This window comes from Mixophyes fleayi, chromosome 4, assembly GCF_038048845.1.
Source record: "Mixophyes fleayi isolate aMixFle1 chromosome 4, aMixFle1.hap1, whole genome shotgun sequence".
NCBI classification, from domain to species: domain Eukaryota; kingdom Metazoa; phylum Chordata; class Amphibia; order Anura; family Limnodynastidae; genus Mixophyes; species Mixophyes fleayi.
Window position 1 is genome coordinate 36,923,892 of NC_134405.1, and position 27,211 is coordinate 36,951,102.

The 27,211-nt window shown below is 47.6% G+C and overlaps 1 pseudogene; it reads right to left on the bottom strand.

Annotated features, from left to right (window-relative positions):
• LOC142151193 (uncharacterized) overlaps nucleotides 1-27,211 on the bottom strand; it is a 227,882-nt pseudogene that overhangs the window by 144,333 nt on the left and 56,338 nt on the right.

A 27,211-nucleotide genomic window follows, 5' to 3' on the forward strand; every position in this document is an offset into this window, starting at 1 on the left:
CCACAGGTGGTAAAAGTGACAAGAACAGGTAGGACAGTCTGTCAAATGTTCTAGTGCAGGCTTGGCTAACCTGTGGCACTCCAGGTGTTGTGAAACTACAAGTCCCAATAAGTTGCTATATATTGGCAAAGCATGCTTGTACTTTCACAACACCTGGAGTGCCACAGTTTAGCCAAGCCTGGTCTAGTGGGACAATCCCGATTTTTGGTGACTGTTCTGCCCAATCTAAGGGGCAGGTCAACACTGTGTACTCTTTATATATACACTACATTCTTTATATACTACACTATGGTGCTAGCTGTCCTTTGTTAGCTGACCACTCCCTCTCTAGTGTCTGGTCACGCCTCTATGATGGCTGGCCACACCCCCTCTGGTGGGCCCCTAGCGTTGCAGTCCTCGGTGGGTCCTTCATGTCCCAGTCCGACACTCCTTAGGGGTGCCTTGGACAAATTATGGAGACCCTAAGGGTGCCTCGAACTGAGAAAGTTTGGGAACAACTGTCTTAATTATTTCATAAATGGTATCTATCAGACTTGAAATGGCATCATCTTCCTCAACTATCAATCAGCTCAATCCCTTCCCAGCACCCTCTGACACCCTCTCTTCAGTTGATTCCACAAATGAAGAGAAAGTTTCTACTCTCTTCTTTGCTTCCTACTCTGCCTCCTGTCCCCTTGATCCCATACCCTCACAAGACAAGGACCTACTAACTAAAATTTGTAATCTCTCTCTCTCTCTACTGGTATCTTTTTATCACGATTACTCCTATTCTATAAAACAAAATTCTGACCTAAACTTTCTTTCACATTACCGCCCCATATCTCAGCTCCCATGCCCCTCCAAACTTCTCGAGAGAAATGTCTACATAATCGGATCACAGCTAAAACTAAAGGCCACTACTCTCTTCTAATTCTCCGGGATCTCTCTCTCATCATACAGACGCTACAATCCCTAGGTCTTCAAGACACTGTCCTATCCTGGTTCTCATCCTACCTATCCAATTGCTTTTTCAGTGTTAGTTCCTCTGGAACAACCTCCACTCTGCTTCCTTTATCAGTTGGAGTACTACAAGGATCAGTTCTAGGTCCTATTCTCTATCTACACCACTTCTCTTGGAAAACTAATAAGCTCCTTTGGATTTCAGTATCATCTCAATGTGGATGATACACAAATCTATCTATCCTCTCCTGACCTCTCACTATCTGTGTTGTCTTGCGTTACGGACTGTTTTTCTGCCATTTTACCTTGGTTGTCCTCTCGCCAACTCAAAATCAACCTTTCAAAAACAGAATTAATAATATTCCCACCCAACAACAGAAGCTTCCTGTCTGACATTTCCGTTGATAACATGACCATAAATCCCGCCGCAAGCTCGCTGCCTAGGTGTAATCCTTGACTCACAACTATCCTTTGTTCCCCACATCAACTCTATATATACACATCATGCTACATACATAAAAAGAACATTTCCAGAATACGTTAATATCTCACACAAGACACTGCAAAAACTTTAATTCATGCACTCATCTCCCACATCGACTATTGTAAATCCCTCCTTACTGATCTTCCCAAAATCAGACTCGAGTCCCTACAATCTATTTTGCATGCAGCAGGTAGATTGATTTTCCTTGCAAATCGCTTTTGGTCTGCTGAGTCACTCTGTCAGTCTCTACATTGGTTACCTGTGTTTCAATGAATCCAATATAAAATTATTTTACTAACATACACGGCCAACAACAATATTGTACCGACATACATCTCCTCCGGTGGTAGTCACTTTAACGGTGCTGATAACACCCACAGTGACTACCACGAAGGGACCAAAATGAAAATGACTTCCCCGACTTAGAGGAAAGGAGGACTGACCTTAAGAATGACAGAACAAGTGCCCGGCAGTGTGGTAAGAAATCACGATCCCCAGTAACAACGCCATGTTGTTAGTGCGTCATTTTCAATTGCGACTTCTCTCTCACTATTTTTAAAGCAGCAATGCCGCTTCTCATCCCACCTAACTATTACACTTAAGCCTAAGTCTAATAGGTGGGATGAGTAGCGGCATTGCCGTTTTAAAAATAGTGAGAGAGAAGTCGCAATTGAAAATTTAGGGACTCAAAGTAAGTTTTGAAAGTGGAAGAAAAAGGGAGTAAGTATTTAATTTAGAGGTTTCTAAGGGAAAGGGTCAGAGTGCAAGAGGCAGATGGGCTAATTACAAGAAAGGCTGAATGCTCGCAGATCCACTCCAGGGGGTAATATTTACTAAACTGTGGGTTTGAAAATGTGGAGATGTTGCTTATAGCAACCAATCAGATTGTAGTTATTTATTTAGTACATTCTACAAAATGACAGCTAGAATCTGATTGGTTGCTATAGGCAACATCTCCACTTTTTCAAACCCGCATTTTAGTAAATATACCACCAGGACAGTTACAGCTTTGCTCAGTGAAGGTTGAAGGAACCTGTGAAAGTGTCAGATCGGCTCGGAACATCACCGCACTGCATCCAGAGAACTATAAATACAGCTGCATTGGTGTGGGAAGCAGTGGGGTGATATTCCTCCTATGGTCCGATACTCACACAGGTTACTTAAAACTTTACTAAGGAATTAGATATCAGGCTTTTTCCATTTTAATTAAAAATATCAGGAAAGTTCTCAGTGGCAGATCGGAATCCTATTTTTAATTTGTTTTATTGCTTAATGATTCACAGGAAATGTTCTGTGTAATTTATTACTACATTGTATCTCAAGAGTTTCACAATCCAACCATCTCCTCCCACCATATGGATCAATCTTTTACACTCCCCCAGATGCAGTTATACTGGCACTAATGCAGTTATACATTATGACGAGATTACAGTAACAGACATTACATCATAAAGGTCAAGGCCGTCAGTGACCCTCTCTTATCAGACAGAATACTGGTGGAACTTAAGCTGGGTACACACTACAGAAATTTCAACCAACTGTTTATGCCGAGCGATTTTACATGCGATCAATGGTCCGATCGCTCGGTCCATGGACTGTATACACACTAGCCTTGTTTAGGACGATAAAGGGAAGAGCGGACGTCCCTTTAGCGACTTTTTACAGCCATGTTGTCGTGAGCAATGATTTTAATTTCATACACACTGCAGCGACATCTGCGGGAAATGTAACGAGATACCAAAGGCATTAGCATAAAGGGGCAGAGCTTTCGCTAAAGTTAACACCCAAAGCTGCATAAAAAGAGAAGGCTACACTGGCTCTTCATTCATTTCTATAAAATAGAAGTTTAGTAATATACATTAAATTTAGAAAAACATTTAACCGCTAAAGTGGAATTCAATGAATATTCCCTAATAATAAAATCCCTTTGTATGTAATGGAATGCTTCATTCTCGGCGTGCATCATCGCTGATTGGTCCACAGCAGAAACAAACACCCATGTTTGAGTGTATAAAATGACAAAGGAACCTGTTTGGCGCCGAGGAGCGTCAGAAGATGGCGAGTGGGAAAGTGTCAGTGGGGGTTGAGGGTGAGGAGAAGATGTCAGTGGGGGTTGCGGGTGAGGAGAAGGTGTCAGTGGGGGTTGCAGCTATGGAGACAGAGACGGAGATAGAGTCAGAGATGGTGCTGGAAAGGGCCAAAAAATGTTGGGAAAGTTAAGGTGGGGGATGGAGATACTCAAGAAGACCAAAGAGAAAATCCAATGAGCCCAAGAGAGGTGGAGATGATGGTCAAAGTACTGGACCAGGACGACAACGACATTAAAAAAAGGTCAGTAGCACATGTAGTGTACCTGTTAGAAAGACTTTATTTCATTCTAGTTTCACATAAAGCAATGTAAACTAATTTGTAACCTAATTTTTTATGTCAGAACGAAGAATTAACGGTGAGAAGGCCTGTTTAGATACCACTGATACCACTAATGTTACACCTGTTAGCAAACAAGAAAAAAGTGAAAAAGAAAAATATACTAAAGAAGTTCTACATGAAGGTATTTCAGTGAACATGTGTAGACAACTAAATGCTTTGGGCCATACCTGTACCGTTATAACAACCAAAATGGCGCCTGTTTTCCAGAATGTACGGAGGTTAAGCCCGCTATTATTACTGTAGTACTTTGACCTCCGAACAGGACAGACGTGTCCTGCTGCTCTCCGTTGAGCCCAGCTTGATCCTTCTCTGGGCCCGCTATTAACTTCACTTCACTGAGATGCCTCTCTAATGTTGCCTGCTGCTACTGGCTTACTGCAGCCCATGATGTCGGTCACCTCTCACGTGCCCGCTCCCCGGCTGCCACCTCCACTCTATGCCGCGGCTTGGGCCCTACCTCCCGCTGCTAGCACTCTGAACCACCTGGACCACTACCATTGCTAGCCTGCAAAACCACCTGGACTGCTCTTTACTACCTCTACTACCATTACACGTGCCTAATCCCGGTGATTCTTACCTGGATCGCCTGCAGTTGTGCCGCCTCCGTTCCCGCCATCATACACGCCGCGGCTCCCACGTGCTGCTCCGGTCCATGTCCGGACGCTGATGCCTTTTCAATGCCGCCACGTTTGGTCTCCTCTCGGGTCTGTGCACTGCTGTTCCTCCGCCGTCTGCTGCTCCGGTCCCGTTGCACCTGCCTGCCGTCTCCTGCTATCCCCAGATCGGATGCCGTCAGCGGTAGTTGGTCTTCTGCCTGCTCCGCCCTCCAACTGGCCTCCGCTCCTACTGCCTTCCATCCGAATGTCCTCCGCTACTACTGCCTGCCCGCCGCTCCAGCTGGCCTCCGCTCCGAAGCCTGGTCTCCTACTGTGCCTGCCACGTCCTCTGGCCTTCCGTCTCGCCTCCCGCTGCCTGGTCCCGCTGCCTGGTCTGCCACATCTCCTGCTGCCTGGTCCTCAGTTGGATGTACTATTTACAGCCTGATCCTGCCGCCTACTTCACATCCATTCCCCGGCCTCTGGGAGCTGCTCGGTTCCTGCAACCTACTTTCCGGCTCCGGAACTCCAACGCCAGACACCAACGCCACACTGCTGCCCTCCTCTCTGCGGCCTCGTGCACACTCTCCTACTCTGGGCTCCCTGGTCTCTCCAGCCGGACTCCTGCCTTGGACTCTTCTACCCGGGTCTCTTCAGCCTGCCCTAGACAGCCTGGACTCTCCGGTTCCCCTCCTCCACACCTGGTACAGACTTTTGTGTCTCATATTGCATTTTCATTTCACATTTACCTCCAGTTAGCTCACTCTACCTCAACTTAATTTTATCCTGTTGTTTTGTACTGTATTTTATCCTATTGTTTGTAGTTTTGGTTATTTTCACTTGCATTTCGTCTTAATTTTATCTGCTTTTCATTTAATTCATTTTATCCGCACTGTATTTTAATTTAATTTAATTACTGCGTTTCTAATTTGGCTGCATCTCATATTGTTTTTGCCACAGCCTTTTATCCGCACTGTATTTTAATTTAATTACTACGTTTCTAATTTGGCTGCATTTCATATTGTTCATATTGGTTTTGCCACAGCCTTTGTTCCTGCTCTGTACCATGCCGCCTCGCTCCTTTCCTATACCTGTCCTCTCCCCTAGCACCCTTCTCTGGCCCAACTCTCACCCTCCCCCTCGCTCCATCAACAAAGATAATCTCATCCACATCTCCCCAGCTCTCTCCCTCCCTTTTTCATTTGCCCTCTGGAACTCCAGGTCCATCCGAAACAAACTATCCTCCATCCAAGACCTCTTCATCTCCAACTCTCTTAATCTTCTTGCCATCACCGAAACCTGGCTTACATCTTCTGACACTGCCTAACCTGCAGCTCTCTCCTACGGGGGCCTCTCCTTCACCCACTCCACCAGACCGGATGAGCGTCCAGGAGGTGGAGTGGGCCTCCTCCTCTCTCCTAACTGCACTTTTCGGGTCCTTCTCACCTTACCTTCCCTCTCCTCCTTTGAAGTTCACTCCATCCGTCTCTTCTCCCCTATTCACCTCCGTGTCTCCGTCATCTACCGTCCCCCTGGCCCCACCTCCCTTTTCCTCGACAACTTCGCCGCCTGACTCCCCCACTACCTTTCCTCTGACCTCCCCTCCATCATACTTGGCGACTTTAATATCCCCATCGACAACTGTTCTGACCCCGCCACCATCAAACTTCTCGCTCTTTCCTCCTCTCTTGGCCTTACTCAGTGGACCTCCTCCCCCACCCACTGTCTTGGTCACTCCCTCGACCTTGTCTTCTCTCACCTCTGTGATCTCTCTGACTTCTCCAACTCTCCCTTCCCACTCTCTGACCACCATCTCCTCTCCTTCACTCTCTCCTCCTCCCCTTCTCCCGCCCCGCCTAAGGCCACCCTCACTAGGCGCAACCTGGACGCTATCGACCCTACCTCTTTCTCCTCCTCCATTGAAACTCTCCTATCAACCCTTCCCTCTCTGGCCTGTCCTGACCAGGCGTCCTCTCTCTATAACCTCTCCCTCACTACTGCCCTTGACGCGGTCGCCCCGGCCTCCTCTATCCGCCGACGCCGCCTTATCCCCCAACCATGGCTCTCCAAACTCACCCGCTTACTCCAAAAGTGATCTCGCACTACCGAACGCCTCTGGAGAAAATCTCGTTCCCTGGCTGACTTCCTTCTCTTCAAATTCATCCTCTCCTCTTTCTGCTCTGCCCTCTCCCTCGCTAAACAAACCTTCTTTAAGTCCCTCATTTCTTCTCAGTCCTCCCATCCCCGCCGCCTCTTTGCCACCTTTAACTCCCTACTCTCTCCCCCCCCTGTCCCGCCTTCCCTCTCCGCTTCTGACTTTGCCACCTTTTTCTCGTCCAAAATTAAGGCCATCAGACTGAACACCTCCTCCTCCCCCCGCCACCCTCATTGCTTCACCTCCCCCCAACAACCAACTCTGGTTCTCCTTTTGCCCCACTACAGGTGAAGAAGTCCGCTCCCTTATTCTCTCCTCCCCACCCTCTACCTGTCCTCTCGACCCCATCCCCTCTCACCTCCTTCGCTCTCTCTCTCCCACTGCCTATTCTTACCTCGCTCACCTCTTCAACTTATCACTCTCCTCTGGTATAGTCCCCTCCTCTTTTAAACACGCTCTTATCTCCCCTATCCTCAAAAAACTCAATCATGACCCCACCTCTCTTGCTAACTATCGCCCTGTCTCACTACTCCCCTTCACCTCCAAACTTCTCGAGCGGATTGTCTGCAGCCGCCTCGCCAAACATCTCTCTGACTATTCCCTCCTTGACCCTCTCCAATCCGGCTACCGTCCCCTCCACTCAACCGAAACTGCCCTGGCCAAGGTTACTAATGATCTCCTAACGGCCAAGTCCAAGGGTCACTTCTCTATACTTATTCTCCTCGACCTCTCCGCAGCCTTTGACACAGTGGACCACCCCCTCCTGCTGCAAACCCTTCTCTCTCTTGGCCTCTCTGGATCTGTCCTTGCCTGGTTCACCTCATACCTTGCTAACCGCTCCTTCTCTGTATCAACGTCTGGCTCCTCCTCCTCCCCTCACCCTCTCCCTGTTGGGAGTCCCGCAGGGCTCTGTTCTCGGTCCTTTACTCTTCTCGCTCTATACTTCCTCACTTGGCGCTTTCATCTCCTCCTTTGGTCTTCAGTATCACCTCTATGCTGACGACATCCAACTCTACATCTCTTCACCTGATCTTTCCCCCACCCTCCTCGCTCAGGTATCTGACTGGCTCTCCGCCATCTCCTCCTGGATGTCGGAGCGCTTTCTCAAAATCAACATTTCCAAAACTGAACTCATTGTCTTTCCTCCTCCCAACCACCCATCCCACCATGACCTCTCCATTGTCGTTAACAACACTACCATCTCCTATGTCACCCAACTCCGCTGCTTGGGTGTCACCCTTGACTCCTCACTCTCTTTTGCCCCCACATTCATTCCCTTGCCCAAGCCTGTCGCTTCCAACTACGCAACATCGCCCGCATCCGTCCCTTTCTCTCTAAGGAGGCCACCAAAACCATCATACACGCACTCATCATCTCCCGCCTGGATTACTGCAACCTCTTCCTCACCGGCCTCCCCCACTCTCGTCTCTCCCCCCTCCGCTCTATTCTCAACGCGGCCGCAAGACTCATTTACCTCTCACGCCGCTCCTCCTCTGCCTTGCCCTTCACTGGCTCCCCTTCCCCTACAGAATTCTTTTCAAACGCCTCACCACCACTTACAAGGCTCTCTCCCACTCTACTGCCCCTTATATTTCCAACCTCCTCTCCATTCACACTCCCGCCCGCTCCCTGCGCTCGGCCAATGACCGTCGCCTCTCCTCCACTCTGATCACCTCTTCCCATTCCAGAATCCAGGACTTTTCCCGTGCAGCCCCCCTTCACTGGAATGACCTCTCTCGCTCCATCCGCCTCTCTCCCACTCTGTGCTCCTTCAAACGTGCACTCAAAACTCACCTCTTTCTCAAAGCCTACCACCCATCCACTTAACCCCTATTTCCTCCGCTCATTCTCCCCTCTCTCCCATTGCCTCAACCGGCTCCTCTTGTGCCTGGTCTGTCAACCCTCCCTTAGGATGTAAGCTCGAATGAGCAGGGCCCTCTTCCCTCCTGTCTCCATACCTGTTCTTCTGCTCCATGCTTATTGCAGCAGCCTGCCTGGAGTTTCTGAAGTATTGGTATTTTTGTTTATTGTTCTGTACTGTTTCACCCTGTATAGTCTGTTTGTACTATGTGCGGCGCTGCGGAAACCTTGTGGCGCCTAACAAATAAATGATAATAATAATAATAATAATAATTATTGCGATTTCGCCACAGGAACCAAAATATAAACTGATCTCAAGCAGTGTGCAACGTGAGAAAATGAGAGTATTGATGTTGTTGAATATAAATTACAGATATAGAAGTTAAATGGTAAACATTTGTTTATTTCCTTGTATCGTAGATAAAGAAATCAAAGGGAATAGAAACCCAAGCGACATCAAGACCTGTTCTGTCACAAACCAGTAGCACCTTTAAAAATACTAAATACTAAAAATAATACTCTGCAGTGCTCTGCGCTCTGATTGGTTTGGGCGCGCTCACTTCTCATGCGGATCTTTCAGACAGCTGTGTGTGTTAAAATTTTTGTACCTTTTTCCTGCAATAAAAATGTTGCTTAAACACTGTGTGGTTTATTCTGGGTACTTCACAATTATAAGTTAATAAAGGTTAATATAACTTTAATAAGTTATAAAGGTGTAAGTGTATAAAGAGTAAATATGAATACATTGTCGACATAGACGCAAAGCGTAATAACACACGTGCTTTATACAAGTGTAATGGTCTGCAGCCAGATAGGTGCAATACACATCAATACAAAACACAGTGACTGGGACTGGGACAGACATCAAAAAATGTACATACACATACCTCCCAGGTCAAGGAAGTATCGGAGGATTGTCGTGGATCGGTCGGAAGTTTATACACACTACACAGCGGAAACGAGATTGGAACGAAAATATTAAACGGTACGACCAACCAAATGAGGCGACAATCGTCCATTTGGGCAGACTTTCGACCATTGTGCCACTGCACACACTGACCCGAATTCTGAACGAGCGGTCGTATGTCGGCTGTTTGAGCCGATTATTAGACGAAAACAGTGTAGTGTGTACCCAGCTTTAGTCTGTATTTCTGTAATGTTACCATATGGATGTTATATTACTGCAGGTCATATCCTGGGAATCAGCTGCAGTACAGTATAATACTCTGTACCGATTCTGTTCAGTTTCTCTGCAGGAGGAGATCAGAGGTCAGTGCTACCCCTGTGTTCAGCTGGGAGTGATGTACTGTGGGTGACATTATATGGGTAAGATAGGAGCTATGCACACACATACATAAGGTAACACTGACATATCTACCCATTATTGGGACCTGATATGGAAAGAACACACACTGATCCCTCCAGTTATGCTTCTGCTTACACTTCACCTTTACAGACAGATGTGCTTCTCATTGTCCTTGAACACAACAGATAGGATCAGGATTGTGAATTGGATATAACTGTATCTACATATAAGATCTCGTCATATCTCAGAAGAGCAGAAATAGAGAAGTCTGTCTGGAAGATTGTATTCTCTGAAGGTGGAGGTCTCTTATAATGTAAATGCTATTATCACCATTTATGTAAACACTTCACAACATCACAAACCTAATTAACCCAACCCCCATATTGTCCATATTGTTACAGTGATACTCTCCTATCTCCCCCATACCTCCTGCTGACACCAGCAGCTGTCAGGTTATTTTGAGATACGATTTGAGATGTATATATGGGTGGTGTTATTAAGGGCTTTGCAGGTAAGAGTGAGTAATTTGAATTGGATTCTGCAGGACACAGTGTAAGAATTTGTAAAATGGTGAAGCAGCACGAGAGGAAGTTAGTACAGTTATGTTGCGCCATGTGATGGAATAAAGTGAGATAGATGGGTGAGGAGAATGCCAGATAACAGATTGCAGTAGTCAATGAGAGTGGATAAAAGATTTGTTAACATCTTGGGTAAGATAATGGTGCATTATAACAATATTTCTAAGGTGGAGTAGACAGGACTGGGAGAGAGACTGGATGTGAACAATAAAGCAGAGGGCGGAGACATGGGCGATACTAAGGCAGCGGCTTGGGAGAAATAAGAAAAATAAATTGTGGCATACCCCAGCAGATAAGGGTCATCTATCGTGGATGTCAAGGAGGAAAGCTCCCCATGTACCCAATGAGTGTACTCATCTGCCATCCAAGAACTCTACTGGTCTCTGCGCCGATGCTCACTGAAAACAGGTTGCATCTGGGCAGGACCACTGCCATGCTGGCAGAAGAAGTACAAAACAGAGATTTTTCAGAATACCTCTGGCTCAGCTACTGCAGGAATTCACTTGTTGAGTATATTGTACTATATTGCTTTCCTGTTATATGATTTGTGTCTGTATTACTGTGCAATTAATCCATTATTTAGGAAAAAGCAATAGCTCTTATGGTGAACTGTCTAAAATAAACATAGTATATTTTGTTCAGGCATTTGGACAGGTGTGAAATACTTACCCACATTAGGAGTACTGGAAATGTCTCCGGGTACACTCTTAGCTGGATAGTACAGGTAGATAGCTTAGGTTATCCCCAATATACTGTGACACTTGTGAACACAGGTGGATCTGTAGAAAAGTAGGCACATGAAAACACAAAATGATCATTGTACAGGACTCTTCAATGTTTATAAATAAGCCTTAATATTTAGAAACATAAAAAACACAGAAATATAGAAGCCAATTGTCCACCTAGCCTGCCCATTTTACTTTTTAATGGTGTAATCTTTGTCATGCATGCCAACACCTGGAATGTACAGGAGGATTCTCCTCCCAAACACCAGAGACTGTTATCCTCTCAGACAGCAGGAGAAGCGGGCATAAATGAGGATGTGACAATGCAATTTGCCAAATGTCAGCCAGCCTACTGCTACCCGATGGTGCAAAACATGTCATTACACAGCTGTGGAGGGTTGTAGTGACATCATCACCCATCAGTGGGCAGGATATGGTGCAGAGGTGGACGAGTTGGTCAGACAGCACATCCAAGTAAACTCCCACTTCACAGACTAACACCCCATGTAACAGCAATCTGCAACTAGTTTTGGGAGCTGGCAGATGCTGTAGAAAATTGGTTTGGTGCAAACAGCAAAAAAGTGAAACCAATAATCACCCCATTTATTCATTTAGAATAATTCTTGTGTCCCGTCCCCCCCCCCCCGGATTTATAGTTCAAATTAATCATAGGAATGAGGGAAGATAAGGTTGATGTTTATATTACAGATGTCTATTTTGAGTGATTAAAAATGTTTTCTAAATAGGTACCGCTTTAGCTCATTTAAATATTCCCATCCCACAAAGTCTAACCTCATGCAGCCTATTAAATGTAAATAATAAACTGTCCGACCCAAGGGATGTAATCCAAAGTAGAAAATAGATTTATTATTATTACAATTTAATCTTGGCCAATTGTGTGCACAGCGCTGTTAGTACCAGCATAAAGCTTCAATTCAGAACACTCTGCCCCCAACAGCAGTGCCTGACAATATACTGGAATACTATAAAGGATGTAACTCACAGTAGTGACCTCATTCATGGATAAAGAACAGACAGAAGTGACAGTTTACACATGTAACCTCATAAATACATACAGTAAAGTCTAGGAAAAACATGAAGAGAGAGGTCTGCTATTGGAGGCACTATTTGATAGTGTGATAAAAATATCAATTAAAAATCTTAATGTTTACCATTTATAATGTTTAAAATAATTCTGATAGTCAGATTTTTGTGTACGATTTTTTCCCTCCCAGGCAAAATAAAAGCGTGTAAACTTCAATGAAAACTTAAATGAGGGGGGTTGGAATACTCCCCATATATAATTCTTATCATCAGTGCAAATTCTTACTCCATCCGAAAATCTTATACCATACAGTCAATGATCTATGATGCACTAATATGCTCCCCTAGATTATATATAGATATATGAAACTATCAACTAGAGATGGTCACTGACCCCCGTGTTTTGGTTTTGGATTCGGTTTTGGATCTGGATTACCGTCGTGTTTTGGTTTTGGTTTTGCAAAACCGCCATTGCGTGTTTTGGTTTTGGTTTTGTTTTGCTATTTTTTTGGAAAATCCATGTTTTTGGGCCTAAATTAACCCAATTTAGTGCTCCAACTGTTTTAGAGACAAGTAATCTAATTGTTGAGGTAATAAATCATCCAAAAAAACAGTTTAATTCTTCGTTGGTAGGCCTATTCTACACACAAAACAGATTGTCTTCCCCTCCATCTATGCATATTGGCAATGCAGCCATCGTCTTTGAATGTATATTACACCCTACACTTATAGTTAAATATGTAAAGAAATGGAAAAAGCCAGTTTGGTTTCTGTCTCTCAAGGCCTCCCTCCACTTGTATAAAATACCAAAAAATTCAGCCATTATAGACTGTACAATATTAATTGACATGGAGAAAGCCAGTTTGGTTTCTGTCTCTCTAGGCCCCCCTCCACTTGTATAAAATACTAAAAAATTCAGCCATTATAGACTGTACAATATTAATTGACATGGAGAAAGACAGTTTGGGGTCACTCTGTCTCTCTAGGCCCCCCTCCACTTGTATAAAATACCAAAAAATTCAGCCATTATAGACTGTACAATATTAATTGACATGGAAAAAGCCAGTTTGGTTTCTGTCTCTCTAGGCCCCCCTCCACTTGTATAAAATACCCAAAAATTCAGCCATTATAGACTGTACATTATGAAAAATGGACAAAGCCAGTTTAGGGTCACTCTGTCTATGACACCCTACCCTTAAGGATAAATTGCCCTAACAGCAGCCTTTCAAGATGTTATGTGATATGGAAATGCCACAAGTCCCTTTCCTCTTTGGGGGTAGATTGCACCCTACACTTACATAGAAAGTTTTAAAAAGATGTTATCGGCATCATCTTCAGCTTAATCCTCACCCTCATCAGTGTGTACGTCATCATCACAGACTATCAATTCATCGCCGCTTGAATCCGCCATTAGAGAACAGTCAGTGCTTGGATGTCTTGGATGGTGAAGGCCTTCCTCGTGGAAGATGTAGTTCATTTTTATAAACATCATTTTCTCCACATTTTTGGGAAGTAACCTTCTACGGCGATCACTGACTAAGTTCCCTGCTGTGCTGAACACTCGTTCAGAGTACACACTGGAGGGTGGGCAGCTTAGGTATTGCAAAGCAAGTTTGTACATGGGTTTCCAAATGGCCTGCTTTTCTTCCCAGTAAGGAAAGGGACTGTCTGACATTTCCATATCAACTACCTCTTGAAAGTAATCCTCCACCATCCTTTGCATGTTTATACTCATAGTGGATGGAGTTATGGGCAAAGTGACACATTTTTTTGAAAAATCCTTCAAACCAGCCCAGATGTTAAATTGTTCTGGTCTGCCCCCTGTGTCTTCCCTGCTTCTTTTTTGGAAATTTAATTTTTTACGAGCAACAGCTTGAGAAAGTGAAGGAGGACACGTCGTCAAGCCGAGGCCCAGTTCAGCGGCCAACTTGCTGAGCAATAGCTCCTTGCAAAAGTTCACATCTCGCTCATTTACAAGTAAAGACTCAATGTAGGTTTTAAACCTTGGATCAAGCACAGTGGCCAAAACGTACTGATCCGAGTTCAAGATCTTAATAACTCGAGGATCATTGTGAAGCGAATTAAGTACTTGATCGACAAGGCCAACATACTTTGCTGAATTGCTTGCTTTCAGCTCCTCCTTCATTTTCTCAAGCTGCTTTTCCAATAGTCTAATTAAAGGAATGACTTGGCTCAAACTAGCAGAGTCTGCACTGACCTCACATGTCACAACTTCAAATGGTTTCAGCACCTTACACAGCACTGAAAGGATTCCCCTCTGTGCAAGAGTGAAATACATCCCCCCTCCTTTCCCAATGTCATGACTTGTGCAATATGCTTGGATGGCTTTGCGCTGTTCCTCCATCCTCTGAAGCATGTACAGGGTGGAATTCCACCGAGTTACCACCTCTTGCTTAAGTTGGTGGCAGGGCAAGTTAAACTGCTTTGGAGCTGCTGTAATCTCCTACATGCTGTGGCTGAATGCCTGAAATGGCCTGAAATTTTACGGGCCACCGAAAGCATCTCCTGCACCTCACGGTTATTTCGTAGGAAGCTCTGCACCACCAAGTTGATGGTGTGAGCAAAACAGGGAATATGTTGGAAATCACCCAGCTGTAATGCTCGCACTATATTGTTGGCGTTATCTGAAATGACATACCCTGGGGAGAGTCCGAGTGGTATAAGCCATGCATCAATCACATCTCTCAGTTTGCGTAACAAATTGTCAGCCGTATGCCTGTTAGTGAAGCCGGTGATACTAAGAGTGGCCTGCCTGTGACAAATGTTACGTAGTGGTGTACATGCTGCTGCTGTTCCTGCTGGTGAAGGTGAATGACCAACCCAGTGGGCTGTCACAGTCATATAGTCTTTGGTTTGGCCACTTCCACTTGTCCACATATCTGTGGTTAAGTGAACAGTGGGCAGAATGGCATTTTTCAGCGCAATCTCTACATTTTTACACACTTTTTGGTATAGTTGTGGAATAGCTTTACGGGAGAAATGGTGTCGCGATGGAATTCTGTAACGCGGACACAAAACCTCAATTAACTGTGAAAAACCAGCTGCGTTTATTGTGGAGATTGGACGCAGATCTAACACTAACATTGCAGCCATGGCGTCTGTGATTCGCTTGGCGACTGGGTGACTGCTGTCATATTTGCTTCCCCTCGCAAATGATTGTTTCACAGTTAATTGCTGAAATGTAGGACTGCTCATTTTATTAACCTGCCTCTGGGATGACGATTCACCCCCAGCAGCAGCAACAGCAGCAGCAGGACTAACGCTTTCTTCAGAGGAATCAATAATAGTGCCGGAGTCATCCAGCCTTAAGTGGGATGCCGGGCTAACTCCGAGCGCTACTGAGGATATTGATGAGGATGGTGTGGTGGGTGTATTTTGTAGCCGTCGGTATGTCGGTGAGCGGAGGGTCTTAGCTGATGGAGTGCTTGTATTCTTTTGGGAAGAACTTTCAGCTTTTCCCAACACTTTGCCATGAACTCTCGTTAAATGGCGTAACATAGACGAGGTTCCAAGATGGTTAAGGTCCCTCCCTCGACTGACTGTGGCTTCACATACACTACAAATGGCTATACAATTGTTGTCTGGATTTGGGTAGAAATAATTCCACACATAAGTGGATTTTTTTGTTTTATGCCCAGGCATGACAATGGCCTTTTTCTTGTCACGTGCCAGAACTGCTGCCACTGGTGCAGGACTTACACAAACAACCTCTTCCTCATCAACATCCTCATTAGCGCCGTCGTCGCCTACACAAATCTCCCCCTCATCCTCTTCTAATTCCAAAGTGGCATCCTCAATTTGGGTATCACCGGCTACACTCGGGCTATTAAGGCACACATCAGCAGAATGCTCACGATTAGACATCCCACTGTTGGATGGACTCTCCACAGGGATTGTTGTCATTTGTGAATCAGAGCAAATATTCTCCTGTAATGCCTCACTGTTATCTTGCAGCTCGGCTTTGACGCGTAACAGTAGTTGTGCACCAATTGTAGGCTGGGTAACTTTTTGGGATCTGCCACTAATAGCCAAAGGTGAAGGCCTCATTCTCTCTTTGCCACTGCGTGTGTAGAATGGCATGCTTGCAATTTTTTTTTTATCGTCACTTAACTTTTGCTCAGTTACACTTCTTTTTCGCTTCAATACAGTAAAAAATTTTTTGGTTTTTGTTTTTTGCACTAATTTGAAAACACTCTGTTGTTTGACATCGCCTTGGCCAGATGACGTACTGGGAACACTAACATCAGGACTGGTGACAGAACCTGGTTGCTCATTCAGATCATATGTGGACTGCTTTGAATCCATTCTGAGCGCAAACCACTGGGGAGTGCTAAAAATTATTTAGTAGATACTGCTGACAGTTATGACTTTTGACAGCCAGAAATATTAATGCACAATTAGGGAGGACACCCCAAAAGCACTGAGGAGTGCTAAAACATATTTAGTAGATACTGCTGACAGATATGACTTTTGACAGCCAGAAATATTAATGCACAATTAGGGAGGACACCCCAAAAGCACTGAGGAGTGCTAAAAATTATTTAGTAGATACTGCTGACAGATATGACTTTTGACAGCCAGAAATATGAATGCACAATTAGGGAGGACACCCCAAAAGCACTGAGGAGTGCTAAAAATTATTTAGTAGATACTGCTGACAGATATGACTTTTGACAGCCAGAAATATTAATGCACAATTAGGGAGGACACCCCAAAAGCACTGAGGAGTGCTAAAAATTATTTAGTAGATACTGCTGACAGATATGACTTTTGACAGCCAGAAATATTAATGCACAATTAGGGAGGACACCACAAAAGCACTGAGGAGTGCTAAAAATTATTTAGTAGATACTGCTGACAGATATGACTTTTGACAGCCAGAAATATTTATGCACAATTATGGGGGACACCCCAAAAGCGCTGGGGAGTGCCAAATATGAAGAAAAAATAATAAACCTCTATCCTCCTCTCTGCACTAGCGATTTTGGTTAGAGCAATTGCAAGAACAATATTGTATTCTCTGTCCCTGCTCTAATAAGCCTATGACTACACCCTGCTCTCTCCCTCTGTCAAATGGCGATGGATTGCTGTGGAGGCGTGTATTTATAAAGTTGAAGTATCGCGAGAACCGAGCCCCGAGATCCGACGACGTCACAATGACGTTCGGCCTCGATTTGGATTCGGAATGGGCGGGAGAGTACCGAGCTTCTCAGCTCGGTACTCGGATACCCAAAGTTCGGGTGGGTTCGGTTCTCGGAGAACCGGACCCGCCCATCTCTACTATCAACTGACAGCCCCCCCCCCCTTCTGCAAATGGCTGTATGACCCCATCCCTAACCATGTGACCCGGTGACTGTATGACCCCATCCCTAACCGTGTGACTCAGTGACTGTATGACCCCATCCCTAACTGTGTGACTCAGTGACTATATGACCCCATCCCTAACCATGTGACCCCGTGACTGTATTACCCCATCCCTAACCATATGACCCGGTGACCGTATGACCCCATCCGTAACCATGTGACCGTATGACCCCATCCCTAGTGACCCAGTGACTGTATAACCCCATCCCTAACCATGTGACCGGGTGACCGTATGACCCCATCCCTAACCATGTGACCCGGTGACCGTGTGACCCCATCCCTAACCATGTGACCCGGTGACCGTATGACCCCATCCCTAGTGACCCAGTGACTGTATGACCCCATCCCTAACCATGTGACCCAGTGACTGTATGACCCGATCCATAACCATGTGACCCGGTGACTGTATGACCCCATCCCTAACCATGTGACCCGGTGACTGTATGACCCCATCCCTAACCATGTGACCCAGTGACTGTATGACCCCATCCATAACCATGTGCCCCGGTGACTGTATGACCCCATCCCTAACCATGTGACCCGGTGACTGTATGACCCCATCCCTAACCATGTGACCCAGTGACTGTATGACCCCATCCATAACCATGTGACCCGGTGACTGTATGACCCCATCCCTAACCGTGTGACCCGGTGACTGTATGACCCCATCCCTAACCGTGTGACCCGGTGACTGTATGACCCCATCCCTAACCGTGTGACCCGGTGACTGTATGACCCCATCCCTAACCGTGTGACCCGGTGACTGTATGACCCCATCCCTAACCATGTGACCTGGTGACTGTATGACCCCATCCCTAACCGTGTGACCCGGTGACTGTATGACCCCATCCCTAACCATGTGACCCGGTGACTGTATGACCCCATCCCTAACCGTGTGACCCGGTGACTGTATGACCCCATCCCTAACCATGTGACCCGGTGACTGTATGACCCCATCCCTAACCGTGTGACCCAGTGACTGTATGACCCCATCCCTAACCATGTGACCCGGTGACTGTATGACCCCATCCCTAACCATGTGACCCGGTGACTGTATGACCCCATCCCTAACCCTGTGACTGTATGACCCCATCCCTAACCATGTGACCCGGTGACTGTATGACCCCATCCCTAACCGTGTGACCCGGTGACTGTATGACCCCATCCCTAACCGTGTGACCCGGTGACTGTATGACCCCATCCCTAACCATGTGACCCAGTGACTGTATGACCCCATCCCTAACCGTGTGACCCGGTGACTGTATGACCCCATCCCTAACCATGTGACCCGGTGACTGTATGACCCCATCCATAACCATGTGACCCGGTGACTGTATGACCCCATCCCTAACCATGTGACCCGGTGACTGTATGACCCCATCCCTAACCATGTGACACGTGACTGTATGACCCCATCCCTAACCATGTGACCCGGTGACTGTATGACCCCATCCCTAACCATGTGACCCGGTGACTGTATGACCCCATCCCTAACCATGTGACCAGGTGACTATATGACCCCATCCCTAACCATGTGACCCGGTGACTGTATGACCCCATCCCTAACCGTGTGACCCGGTGACTGTATGACCCCATCCCTAACCGTGTGACCCGGTGACTGTATGACCCCATCCCTAACCATGTGACCCGGTGACTGTATGACCCCATCCCTAACCATGTAACCCGGTGACTGTATGACCCCATCCCTAACCATGTGACCCGGTGACTGTATGACCCCATCCCTAACCGTGTGACCCGGTGACTGTATGACCCCATCCCTAACCGTGTGACCCGGTGACTGTATGACCCCATCCCTAACCGTGTGACCCGGTGACTGTATGACCCCATCCCTAACCGTGTGACCCGGTGACTGTATGACCCCATCCCTAACCGTGTGACCCGGTGACTGTATGACCCCATCCCTAACCGTGTGACCCGGTGACTGTATGACCCCATCCCTAACCGTGTGACCCGGTGACTGTATGACCCCATCCCTAACCGTGTGACCCGGTGACTGTATGACCCCATCCCTAACCGTGTGACCCGGTGACTGTATGACCCCATCCCTAACCGTGTGACCCGGTGACTGTATGACCCCATCCCTAACCGTGTGACCCGGTGACTGTATGACCCCATCCCTAACCGTGTGACCCGGTGACTGTATGACCCCATCCCTAACCGTGTGACCCGGTGACTGTATGACCCCATCCCTAACCGTGTGACCCGGTGACTGTATGACCCCATCCCTAACCGTGTGACCCAGTGACTGTATGACCCCATCCCTAACCATGTGACCCGGTGACTGTATGACCCCATCCCTAACCATGTGACCAGGTGACTATATGACCCCATCCCTAACCATGTGACCCGGTGACTGTATGACCCCATCCCTAACCGTGTGACCCGGTGACTGTATGACCCCATCCCTAACCGTGTGACCCGGTGACTGTATGACCCCATCCCTAACCATGTGACCCGGTGACTGTATGACCCCATCCCTAACCATGTGACCAGGTGACTATATGACCCCATCCCTAACCATGTGACCCGGTGACTGTATGACCCCATCCCTAACCATGTGACCCGGTGACTGTATGACCCCATCCCTAACCATGTGACCCGGTGACTGTATGACCCCATCCCTAACCATGTGACCCGGTGACTGTATGACCCCATCCCTAACCATGTGACCCGGTGACTGTATGACCCCATCCCTAACCATGTGACCAGGTGACTGTATGACCCCATCCCTAACCATGTGACACGTGACTGTATGACCCCATCCCTAACCATGTGACCCGGTGACTGTATGACCCCCATCCCTAACCATGTGACCAGGTGACTATATGACCCCATCCCTAACCATGTGACCCGGTGACTGTATGACCCCATCCCTAACCATGTGACCCGGTGACTGTATGACCCCATCCCTAACCATGTGACCCGGTGACTGTATGACCCCATCCCTAACCATGTGACCGGTGACTGTATGACCCCATCCCTAACCATGTGACCCAGTGACTGTATGACCCCATCCCTAACCGTGTGACCCGGTGACTGTATGACCCCATCCCTAACCATGTGACACAGTGACTGTATGACCCCATCCCTAACCATGTGACCAGGTGACTGTATGACCCCATCCCTAACCGTGTGACCCGGTGACTGTATGACCCCATCCCTAACCATGTGACACAGTGACTGTATGACCCCATCCCTAACCATGTGACCAGGTGACTGTATGACCCCATCCCTAACCGTGTGACCCGGTGACTGTATGACCCCATCCCTAACCGTGTGACCCGGTGACTGTTATGACCCCATCCCTAACCATGTGACCAGGTGACTGTATGACCCATCCCTAACCGTGTGACCCGGTGACTGTATGACCCCATCCCTAACCATGTGACCCGGTGACTGTATGACCCCATCCCTAACCGTGTGACCCGGTGACTGTATGACCCCATCCCTAACCGTGTGACCCGGTGACTGTATGACCCATCCCTAACCGTGTGACCAGTGACTGTATGACCCCATCCCTAACCATGTGACCCGGTGACTGTATGACCCCATCCCTAACCATGTGACCAGGTGACTATATGACCCCATCCCTAACCGTGTGACCCGGTGACTGTATGACCCCATCCTAACCGTGTGACCCGGTGACTGTATGACCCATCCCTAACCGTGTGACCCGGTGACTGTATGACCCCATCCCTAACCATGTGACCCGGTGACTGTATGACCCCATCCCTAACCATGTGACCAGGTGACTATATGACCCCATCCCTAACCATGTGACCCGGTGACTGTATGACCCCATCCCTAACCATGTGACCCGGTGACTGTATGACCCCATCCCTAACCATGTGACCCGGTGACTGTATGACCCCATCCCTAACCATGTGACCCGGTGACTGTATGACCCCATCCCTAACCATGTGACCCGGTGACTGTATGACCCCATCCCTAACCATGTGACCCGGTGACTGTATGACCCATCCCTAACCATGTGACACGTGACTGTATGACCCCATCCCTAACCATGTGACCGGTGACTGTATGACCCCCATCCCTAACCATGTGACCAGGTGACTATATGACCCCATCCCTAACCATGTGACCCGGTGGTACTGTATGACCCCATCCAAACCATGTGACCCGGTGACTGTATGACCCCATCCCTAACCATGTGACCCGGTGACTGTATGACCCCATCCCTAACCATGTGACCCGGTGACTGTATGACCCCATCCCTAACCATGTGACCCAGTGACTGTATGACCCCATCCCTAACCGTGTGACCCGGTGACTGTATGACCCCATCCCTAACCATGTGACACAGTGACTGTATGACCCCATCCCTAACCATGTGACCAGGTGACTGTATGACCCCATCCCTAACCGTGTGACCCGGTGACTGTATGACCCCATCCCTAACCATGTGACACAGTGACTGTATGACCCCATCCCTAACCATGTGACCAGGTGACTGTATGACCCCATCCCTAACCGTGTGACCCGGTGACTGTATGACCCCATCCCTAACCGTGTGACCCGGTGACTGTATGACCCCATCCCTAACCATGTGACCAGGTGACTGTATGACCCCATCCCTAACCGTGTGACCCGGTGACTGTATGACCCCATCCCTAACCATGTGACCCGGTGACTGTATGACCCCATCCCTAACCATGTGACCCAGTGACTGTATGACCCCATCCCTAACCATGTGACCCGGTGACTGTATGACCCCATCCCTAACCATGTGACCCGGTGACTGTATGACCCCATCCCTAACCATGTGACCCAGTGACTGTATGACCCCATCCCTAACCATGTGACCCGGTGACTGTATGACCCCATCCCTAACCATGTGACCCAGTGACTGTATGACCCCCATCCCTAACAGTGTGACCCAGTGACTGTATGACCCCATCCCTAACCATGTGACCCGGTGACTGTATGACCCCATCCCTAACCATGTGACCCGGTGACTGTATGACCCCATCCCTAACCATGTGACCCAGTGACTGTATGACCCCCATCCCTAACAGTGTGACCCAGTGACTGTATGACCCCATCCCTAACCATGTGACCCGGTGACTGTATGACCCCATCCCTAACCATGTGACCCGGTGACTGTATGACCCCATAACCATGTGACCCGGTGACTGTATGACCCCCATCCCTAACAGTGTGACCCAGTGACTGTATGACCCCATCCCTAACCGTGTGACCCGGTGACTGTATGACCCCATCCCTAACCATGTGACCAGGTGACTGTATGACCCCATCCCTAACCGTGTGACCCGGTGACTGTATGACCCCATCCCTAACCGTGTGACCCGGTGACTGTATGACCCCATCCCTAACCATGTGACCAGGTGACTGTATGACCCCATCCCTAACCGTGTGACCCGGTGACTGTATGACCCCATCCCTAACCATGTGACCCGGTGACTGTATGACCCCATCCCTAACCATGTGACCCAGTGACTGTATGACCCCCATCCCTAACCGTGTGACCCGGTGACTGTATGACCCCATCCCTAACCATGTGACCCGGTGACTGTATGACTTGGGGAGAGCACTGATAGAGGTGACTATAGTAAGAGTGTAATAATAAGAATACAGAGCAGGAATACAGCTGTACAGACAATAATATCAGTCTGTGTGTGACACAGTCACTTGTTCTGCTGTGTACAGGAGCCCTCAGCTGTGATCACCATCCAGCGTCTCTGCTGCTTTCTCTCCCCCTCTGCACTCTCTCTCTTCCCCGTTATCTTGTGTATAAGTTCCTGGTCAGTGCTCCCCCCTCCTCCTACACATCACATCCACTGCAAACACTATAGACCCAACTACTTCCTAACACAGCCCCCCAGACGTGCACTGCTGACAATCAGGGGCCCCATAACCAGATGATGGGGCCACATATACACACGGTGCTGTATAACCGGACACAACACTCCCCCCCGTATAATTACCGGCTTCTCCCAGCTGCGTCTCGTCTGTGGCCGGGAGAGGGGCGGGGACACCACGTGACGGAGGAGGGGACTGGGCGGGGACATGTAACGGGGGAGGAGACTGGGCGGGGACAAGTGTGAGGGGACTGGAAGACCACGTGACGGGAGAGGAGACTGGATGGGACACGTGACGGACGAGGGGCTTGTACTTTAGGATCTCAGATATGGAATCCTGACGTCATCGGGTCACATGACTATTGAAGTCACATGATATTGCGGTTTGTCGGCTGCTGTACAGCTGAGAGTAACAGCTTCATCCTGGTCATCCACCAACCTTATCCTCACATGTCACCTCCCCCAGATCACCTGCTTATCCCTCATATTCTGCCCCCTCTCTACCCCCCATCTTGTCTATTATCTGCCTCTCTCCTGCATCTGCACCACATGTCCTCACTGCTAATCCTACAGCTCACCCCCCCTCTCTCACATGCTGGTCCAATGCCCCCCACCAGTTTGTTCCTCACACCCCCCCCCCCCCCTTGTGCCCATCCTCTACGTGTCTCCATGACATGGCACCATCCTGCCCCAATCACATGGCCCCTCCTGGGCACCCTCCAGCTTGTCCCTCACATACCCTGCTCCTGCCCACCCTCCAGCGTGTCCCTCACATACCCTGCCCCTGCCCACCCTCCAGCTTGTCCCTCACATACCCTGCTCCTGCCCACTCTCTAGCTTGTCCCTCACATACCCTGCTCCTGCCCACCCTCCAGCTTGTCCCTCACATACCCTGCTCCTGCCCACCCTCCAGCTTGTCCCTCACATACCCTGCTCCTGCCCACCCTCCAGCATGTCCCTCACATACCCTGCTCCTGCCCACTCTCTAGCTTGTCCCTCACATACCCTGCTCCTGCCCACCCTCCAGCTTGTCCCTCACATACCCTGCTCCTGCCCACCCTCCAGCTTGTCCCTCACATACCCTGCTCCTGCCCACCCTCCAGCTTGTCCCTCACATACCCTGCTCCTGCCCACCCTCCAGCTTGTCCCTCACATACCCTGCTCCTGCCCACCCTCCAGCTTGTCCCTCACATACCCTGCTCCTGCCCACCCTCCAGCTTGTCCCTCACATACCCTGCTCCTGCCCACCCTCCAGCTTGTCCCTCACATACCCTGCTCCTGCCCACCCTCCAGCTTGTCCCTCACATACCCTGCTCCTGCCCACCCTCCAGCTTGTCCCTCACATACCCTGCTCCTGCCCACCCTCCATCATGTGCCTCACATACCCTGCTCCTGCCCACCCTCCAGCTTGTCCCTCACATACCCTGCTCCTGCCCACCCTCCAGCTTGTCCCTCACATACCCTGCTCCTGCCCACCCTCCAGCTTTTCCCTCACATACCCTGCTCCTGCCCACCCTCCAGCTTGTCCCTCACATACCCTGCTCCTGCCCACCCTCCAGCTTGTCCCTCACATACCCTGCTCCTGCCCACACTCCAGCTTGTCCCTCACATACCCTGCTCCTGCCCACCCTCCAGCTTGTCCCTCACATACCCTGCTCCTGCCCACACTCCAGCTTGTCCCTCACATACCCTGCTCCTGCCCACCCACCAGCTTGTCCCTCACATACCCTGCTCCGGCCCACCCTCCAGCTTGTGCCTCACATACCCTGCTCCTGCCCACCCTCCAGCTTGTCCCTCACATACCCTGCTCCTGCCTACCCTCCAGCTTGTCCCTCACATACCCTGCTCCTGGCCACCAGCTTATACGTCAGTATATTCCCCTGACCACACTTCTCACCAGCTTTGCCCTTCTCAGTTGCATTTGTCACTTCATTGTTGTGCCTAAATCATTAGTCAAGGCCAAGTAGTGACAAGATTTCTAATACTCTTTCTTAAAATCCTATTGCATGTTTTAGGTTTCTGAACCCATTGCAGTACGCAGCATTTACGTTTACAACTAGTCTTTCGTGTGTTATTGTTTTGCTTATATCTTACACCTTGTGCACTATAGAAGCTACCTGTGATGTTCTTCCCTGCCCACATCACTGACATTCCCACAGCCACCCACCTACAGCTGACAAACCCACTCAGCACACAGGTGAGCAAAAGCAGTCACAGCAAATAGTGGGATTTTCTTACTCCCCCTCTCCCTCCCTTTCTCCGCACACAAAGTGGTCGATGTGGGGGTGTATCCAATGATATATCACACTGCCACTTCTGCTGCCTTCATTGTAAAATGTATGAAATTCTATTCAATTACATTCTCATTAAATTTCCACTTCGATCACTGTGTGTGTATATGTGATATATTCTATTGTACAAAATTGTATGTTGCACTAACTACTGTCTACCTGTATATTTAATAAGATGATATACAAGGGGACACCAGTATAATCCAAAAGTATAGACTGCTTGTCTGCCAATATCTATTTAAGGGCTGAGGTTACAAAAGCAGTTTTTTACATGGTTATTTGAGTGCTACATAGAATAAAAAAAAAAGAGAAGATTAATATATCTTGCAGCCTATTTTATTAATAGAGAAAGTAGGCATTAGTCTATGACCATGGTTGGTAATCTAATTGTCCTGAATATGGTTGAATCTAGCAACAATACCTCTATGTAGATAAATAGATCAGATAGTTAACAGTGAATTCTGCACTTCCACATTTCAGGTGTTGAGATCTCTTGGAACATCCGTTTGGAAGTTCTGTACTTGTAAGTATAAAGCAGGGAAATGTGTAAAAAGGATGACTTGTGGATTGGCAATAGGTCAGGATTACGAACACTTAGAATATACATAGGGGAGTCTTATAATAGGAAAAAATAACATTGTATAGAGATAATCAAGAACACATGAGCAAAAAATTCTAACTTGATGACAATTTCATATTAGGTGTATAATCTTCCATCGTTGTGTAATGAACGTCTCTGTCAGACACATATTGGCTGTATGTAGATTAAAAGTTTAAATTCATTTATTCAGGTCTGGATAGAGACTTTTTAAGGACGTTCAGAGCCATCTATCATATTTCTTAATGGATATTTTCAGTGTCTTCTACCCATTGTAGATATTGTTTGATTGTCGTATGATGAGTTGGGGTATGCAGTGTACGGTATTAACTATAGTTGAGTTTGGTACCAGTGTTTCTGCTAATCACACATTCTAATGTGCAGGGGAAAACAACATGGCTGTTTTTGATGTTCATAAGGCCCAACAATCTATATTATTCTATGAAATGCCTTCCTTAGGTTATTTTATTTTTGGATATTATATTTTGTGTGAAGCCCCCAAAAAACATCTCAAATGTTTTATTATTTCTTATATATGTTACAATACCATTGTAATAGTGTACCTGTCTCCATACCTGTTCTTCCGCTCCGTCTCTACTGTATCTGCCTGCCTGGAGTTTCTGAAGTATTGGTACTTTGTGTTTTTTGTTCTGTACTGTCTTACCCTGTATAGTCTACTGTTTGTACCATGTACGGCGCTGCGGAAACCTTGTGGCGCCTTACAAATAAACGATAATAATAATAATAATAAAACAGTTCAGATATACTGTCTTAGCTCTAGTGTGGTTTATTCTTATTAGTGTGTGGTAACTAGGGATGTGCACCGGCGACTTTTGAGGTCTCGTGTTTTGTGTTTTGGATCCGGATTTTCGTTATTTTTGAGGTTCGGATTTGTCTCGCAAAACACTTGACGAAAGGTCTCGGTTCGGATTTAAGGTATTGGATTCGGATTTTTTTTG